Raw genomic sequence first — 6,907 nt, forward strand, 5'->3', positions numbered from 1 at the left:
CGGGACCGCCTTCTGCCGCACAAATCCCAGCAACCGGTTAGGTCCCACAGAGTGGGCCTTCTCCGGGTCCCGTCAACTAAACAATGTCGTTTGGCGGGACCCAGGGGAAGAGCCTTCTCTGTGGCGGCCCCGGCCCTCTGGAACCAACTCCCCCCAGAGATTAGAATAGCCCCCACCCTTCTTGCCTTTCGTAAGCTTCTTAAAACCCACCTCTGTCGTCAGGCATGGGGGAATTGAGATACTCTTTCCCCCTAGGCTTCTACAATTTATGTATGGTATGTTTGTATGTATGATTGGTTTTAAAATAAGGGTTTTTAGCTGCTTTAGTATTGGATTGTCGCATGTTGTTTTTACCACTGTTGTTAGCCGCCCCGAGTCTAGGGGCGGCCTACAAATCCAATAAATAAATAAAAAAAATTTAAAAAATGCCCACCCAGAGCCTCTGTGTGAGCCAAAAATCAGCTGGCAGGCATACACCTGCATGTTGGAACTGACCTAGGACAATAGCTCGCGTGCCAGCAGATATGGCTCCGCGTGCCACCTGTGACACTCGTGCCATAGGTGTGCCATCACTGCCCTACACCATTTCTGACAGATGGGAGTCCAATCTTTTCTTGAAAGCCTCCAGGGATGAAGCTCCCACACCTTCTGAAGGCACCTTCTGTCCCATTGGTTGATTGTTAATTAGTGCAATCTTTCTTTTGGTTTTCAGGAAAAAGTGGTTTTTATGGATCTAGAAAAAGTCTTTTCTTTGATCAAGGTTCTTAATTTTGCCATCTCGGTCAATTCCATTAACCAACATCCATTCTTCCATTGTGAGAATCTGTCTTTCCACTTCCGCGCATACAAAAGTCAGTTATTTTATTGTATTTTTATGTTATGTTTTTGTATCCCAAATAACAAGCCTAAAAAGGCAAGGATATGTTGCAGATGCATGTGATGATGAACAAACATCGCTACAGAGCACTGCACACCAAGACAACTAGACACAAGAACAGTTTTTTCCCAAACGCCATCACTCTACTAAACAAATAATTCCCTCAACACTGTCAAACTATTTACTAAGTCTGCACTACTATTTCTATTAGTTTTTTCTCATAATTCCTCCCACTTAGGAATGTATGACTGTATTCTTAAGATTTTTATTCATGTTGATTGTTTCCTCATTGCTTATTTGACCCCTATGATAAACATTAAGTGCTGTACCTCAGGATTCTTGACAAATGTATCTTTTTATTTTATGTACACTGAGAGCATGTGCACCAAAGACAAATCCCTTGTGTGTCCAATCACACTTGGCCAATTAAGAATTCTGTTCTGTTCTGTTCAAAATCCCACCTCAATTCAAGCAATAATCATTTAATTCCTGAAAGGGATGGGTTTTAATAATCCCTTAAAAGCTTTTAAGAAGCACAGAGGCTGTGAGAACAGCACAATAAACATGAGCTACATATGATGAAACAAAAGAAAATTGAGACACTTACTTCAGCCCTAAATGTATCACGGCTAGACTATTTACAGCAGAGGTCCCCAACCTTTTTTGCACCAGGGACCGGCTTTAAGCTAGACCAGTTTTCCATGGCCCGGGGGGGGGGGGGGGGGCTTTGGTCATATGGGGGTGGGGTTATGGAGGGGTGGAGCCAGGGCCGCCATCAGGAATTTTGGGGCCCCATACAGCCTAAGTGTCTGGGGGCCCCCTCCCCGCCATTTTAAAACTACAGTACTTTATTTTGCGACATACCAATTATGTATGAAATTTACCTTCTTTGGGGAGGGGTGAAAGGGGAGAGTAAGAGAGGAAGGAGTGAAAGAAGGGAATGAGGGAGGAAAGAAGGGAGGAAGGAAAAGGAAAGAAAGAAATGGAGGAAAGAAAGAAAGAAAGAAAGAAAGAAAGAAAGAAAGAAAGAAAGAAAGAAAGAAAGAAAGGGGGAAGGGACAGGAACAGAGGAAGGAAGCAAGGAAACTTATGAAAGGGGAGAGTAAGAGAGGAAAGACTGAAGGAAGGGAGGGAGGGAAGAAGGTAGGAAGGAGAAAGAAAAGAAGAAATAGAGGAAGGGAAGGTAAAAGAGAGAAAGAAAAAGAGCAAGAAAGAAAGAAAGAAAGAGAATGAAAGAGAAATAAAAATAGAGAGGGGGAATGAAAGAAATGGAAGGAGGGAAGGAAGGAGAGAAAGCAAGAGAAAGAAAGAAAGCAAGAGAGAGAAAAAAGAATGAAAGAGCAAGAGAGCAAGAGAGCAAAAGAAAGAGAGAAAGAAAGAAAGAAAGAAAGAAAGAAAGAAAGAAAGGCAACTTCAAAGAAAGGCTCACTGAGCATCTCTCACTCTCTTTCTATCCCTCTTTCTTTCTCTCTCTTCCTTTCTATCTCTCCTCTTCCTTTATCTCCTCTCTCTCTCTCCCTCTCTCTTTCTCTCCCCCCTCTCTCCCCCCTCTTTCCCTCTCTCCCTCTCTTGCTATCTCTCCCCCCTCTCCCTCTCTCTTTCTCTCTCTCCCTCTCTCTCTTTCTCCCCCCTCTCTCCCTCTCTCTTTCTCCCTCTCCCTCTCTTTCTCTCTCTCCCTCCTCTCTCCATCTCTCTTTCTCCCTCTCCCTCTCTTTCTCTCTCTCTCCCCCCTCTCTCCCTCTCTCTTTCTCTCTCTCCCTCTCTTGCTATCTCTTTCTCTCCCCCCTCTCCCTCTCTCTTTCTCTCTCTCCCTCTCTTGCTATCTCTTTCTCTCCCCCTCTCTCTTTCTCTCTCTCCCTCTCTTGCTATCTCTTTCTCTCTCTTTCTCCCCCCTCTCTCCCTCTCTCTTTCTCCCTCTCCCTCTCTTTCTCTCTCTCTCCCCCCTCTCTCCCTCTCTCTTTCTCTCTCTCCCTCTCTTGCTATCTCTTTCTCTCCCCCCTCTCTCCCTATCTCTTTCTCTCTCTCTCCCTCTCTTGCTATCTCTTTCTCTCTCTTTCTCCCCCCTCTCTCCCTCTCTCTTTCTCCCTCTCCCTCCACTCACCCATCCTGGGGGTCTTTTGTTGGGGGAATTTCTGCGCAACCCCGGCCACTTTCGGGGTTAAATTCCTCTCCCCGCCCTCTCCGCACCTCCGAAGGGAGCAGGGCAGCGTTGCTGGGTTGACCAATTCTGGGCAGGGGGCGAATTCCTCCCGGGGGGGTGGATGTATGGATGTGTACGTGCGCCCGGAAGGCGTCCGAACTTTGCCCAGCGGAGGTCTGCAAACACGAGGCAGGGAGGGAGGGAGGCCATTGCCCGGCCAGCGGGCACCAAACAGGGCAGGGCTCCATGGGAGGGGAGGGGGCACCTCGCGGCTGGGGGCTGCCTGGCTTTGTGATTTTGACTGGGGGGGGGAGTTAGGAAGGTCCTACTTCTCCCCCCCCCCCCAGCCAAAAATTCAAAGCCTATCTGCTGGATACGAAGATTGGCAGTGGAGTTGCCAATGGAATCCAGTACCATGAAAAAACCAGCTGGATTACTCCGGGGCTGGTCCCTTTCTTTCTCAACCCAATCCACCTTGCAGGGTTGTGGTTATGGTGAAAATAGGGAGTGGAAGATGTGCTGGATCTTTTCACTGCCTTGAATTATTTGTAAAAGTAATAAAGGTGAGATGCACATAAACATGGCTCAGTGGCATTGAGCATGTGGCATTGAGCATCAATTTAATAGGCAGTTCTGTGCCTCTGGCCCATGCCTTCCCTTTGTAGCTCCGCATTGGCCATGCAGCAAGGGACAGGGGGGATAAGTGCTTAGCAATAGAGGGGCTGGGTGCTTAGCAACAGAGGTATTTGCTTGATGTAACCCTGCCAAGCCATGACATAACCCGCTCCAGGCACTGAGTTGTACACAAAACAAGTTAATGCGAGTTAGATCAGTGGTTGAAGCAAATGCCGAGGCAGTTCTAATTCTTACAGGATCAAAGCAATTCTTACAGAAGCAAAATAGCAAGTTATGTCCCAGTAATTCTATCTATCCTACTATTATTATGTCCCTTCACCTTTATCATATTTTTTCTGCATTTTTTTTGATGTGCTATAATTGACTAAGGACAGCCGGTGGGAAAATTTACAGGGGAAAGTTACATCTCTAAGAAAATGTCTTTTTTACAGTCATTTTCTTTATAAACAGAATGGTCTCATGAACGGGTGTGAGGGTTACAAAGAATGGTTTCTACAAATGAAACCAATTTTTCTGTTCAGCTGAGATATCTATTATTTATTTATTTATTTATTCATTCATTCATTCATTCATTCATTTATTCATTTGTCCAATACACAAATACATAGGAAGAAAAATAGACATGTAGTAATATATATAAGGGTAAAGTGAACTTAGAGGAGAGGATATATGAAAGGAAGAGAATATATATGATAGGTGAGAGAAAGGAAAGACAATTGGACAGGGGACGAAAGGCACACCAGTGCACTTATGTACGCCCCTTACTGGCCTCTTAGGAACCTGGAGAGGTCAATCGTGGAGAGTCTAAGGGAGAAATGTTGGGGGTTAGGGGTTGACACTATTGAGTCCGGCAATGAGTTCCACGCTTCGATAACTCGATTGTTGAAATTATATTTTTTACAGTCAAGTTTGGAGCGGTTCGTATTAAGTTTGAATCTGTTGCGTGCTCTTGTGTTGTTGCGGTTGAAGCTGAAGTAGTCATTGACCGGTAGGATGTTGCAGCATATGATCTTGTGGGCAATACTCAAATCGTGTTTTAGGCGCTGTAGTTCTAGGCTTTCTAGGCCCAGGATTGTTAGTCTATTTTCGTAGGATATTCTGTTTCGAGTGGAGGGGTGAAGGGCTCTTCTGCTGAAATATCTTTGGACATTTTCAAGGGTGTTGATGTCTGAGATGTGGTATGGGTTCCAGACAGATGAGCAGTTCACTATCCTATAGATCTCTAATAGCACAAGCAAAGGCTTCCATACAGATATTAAAAAGCAACGTTGAAATCTTTGTCTAATAGTTCCTCTGAACAGTGGAAAAGTAAAATAATAATAATAATAATGCCATTAATCTTCAGTTAAGATATGGGATATACTATCTTAATCCATTTTACAAATGCCAAAAGGAAATACACATCTATTTAGAAGAGCAAAGTTATGCTGTTTATATTATATATTCTATCAAAAAAAAATTCAGCACCTCATACTAAGATTACAAGTGGATCTCTTTTTCCCCCCAAGTCTATTAGATCTACCATTAATCTAATGTTGTCTGCTGCTTGCCTAGTTTTGGTAAACTCTGCTTGATCATTCTTAAAAACAAATTGTATGACTCGTGATTTTTTTTTTTGCTCACACTGTTAATATTTTGTATCAGTATTAATTAATGAGATTGGATAATAATTTACACACTGCTGTTGGTATTGTAATTAATAAGCCAAATTAAATTACTCATAAAAATGCCTTATCAAATATCTCTTAATAATTTAATTAATTAATTACTATAATTCTTGTTGTTGTGCCATATCCATTGGCAATCCTGTTTTTATCAACAGGCATATGAAAAAATGCTGTTGAGTTTTGTCCAAACTGGTCCCTTAGATTTTGATGCCATGATGTCCTTCTGCCTGGACCTCGGTGCCTTCAGTCGTTCTCTGGATGATTAACTGAAGTATGCCATATTTTTCTGGATGTCACATCACATGTCCATAATTACTATATAATAATTACTATAATTATTAATAATAACTTATGAAAAGATTTCATCACATGTCCATAATTACTATATAATAATTACTATGATTATTAATAATAATTTATGAAAAGATTTAATTAATTATGTGCCATCAAGTCATGTGTTGGTCAACATATGTATGGTGAAAGACCACAATGCAAGTTTATCTTACCTCTATTGTGATAAGAGTTGACTAAGAGATCATCTGATGGTCTTTCCCTCCTTTAGGATCACTTGGATGAACAGTGAGATTCCCAGAAAGCCAGGATCCTGTTTGTCGCCCACTATTCCCCAGAGGTCTTTCTTTTTCCCACCATTTTCCTCACAGCAATATCTCCAGACATTTTCCCCTCAGCAATGTCTCCGGACATTTTCCCCTCAGCAATGTCTCCAGATATTTTCCCCTCAGCAGTATCTCCAGATATTTTCCCAACGACAATGTCTCTGTCTGAGGTGATGCTCCTTCAGTTCCTCTAAGAAGCAGCACAGGCAAGATGGAAGAGGAGAGAAGGCCTCTGAGCAGAAAGGCCTCCCTTGCACAGCCTGGCCCCTTGCCTTGGAGGGAAGAAGCCGTGAGCTCTGATCTCCACTGGCTTCTGGGGCACTAGGGGGAAGCCATCTTGCTTCTCTCTGTCAGAAATCGAGCAAGAGAGAGGTTTCTTCCATGACTCTGGAGTTGCTCGCACTGTAGCCTTTGGCCAGTGAAGCAAGGATTCAGGACATGATGGATCACCCATTAAATAGCAATTCATTCAGGACCGAAACTTAGAGAAATTAGATTGTGCAACGTGTCAGTTTGAAATGGACGAAAGGTAAAAACCCATACTAGATAATTAAATAGAAAGTTGCATAATTGACAACAAGATGACGAGCAGCAGAAACCACAAGTAGAGAATGTCACAGATATCTTAAGCAAGGTATAATTTTATAGGGTCAAAATGAAATCTACCCTCAGGCAAGGCACAGCTCCATAAATAAACAAACACACAGACCAAAAGCAAGGTAGAACTCTCCCCAAAATGTAATAGCGCTGTGAAATTTTACTTTCTCATATTTTGTCAATATTATTGAAGTAGACGTCGCCAGTGAAGTAGACCCACAGACAGGGTTCAAACAAATCGGTACTTTTTATTCAGCTCAGAGAACAAGTAACAGCTCAGCAAGGCAAGTGACAGTTCAGCTAGTACCGACTGGCTCTGCTTGGAGAAACCGCTTCTTTTATACTTTTGCGGCTCCCGCCAAAGCAAGAGCCA

This window comes from Erythrolamprus reginae, chromosome 5 (assembly GCF_031021105.1).
Source record: "Erythrolamprus reginae isolate rEryReg1 chromosome 5, rEryReg1.hap1, whole genome shotgun sequence".
Lineage (NCBI taxonomy): Eukaryota > Metazoa > Chordata > Lepidosauria > Squamata > Dipsadidae > Erythrolamprus > Erythrolamprus reginae.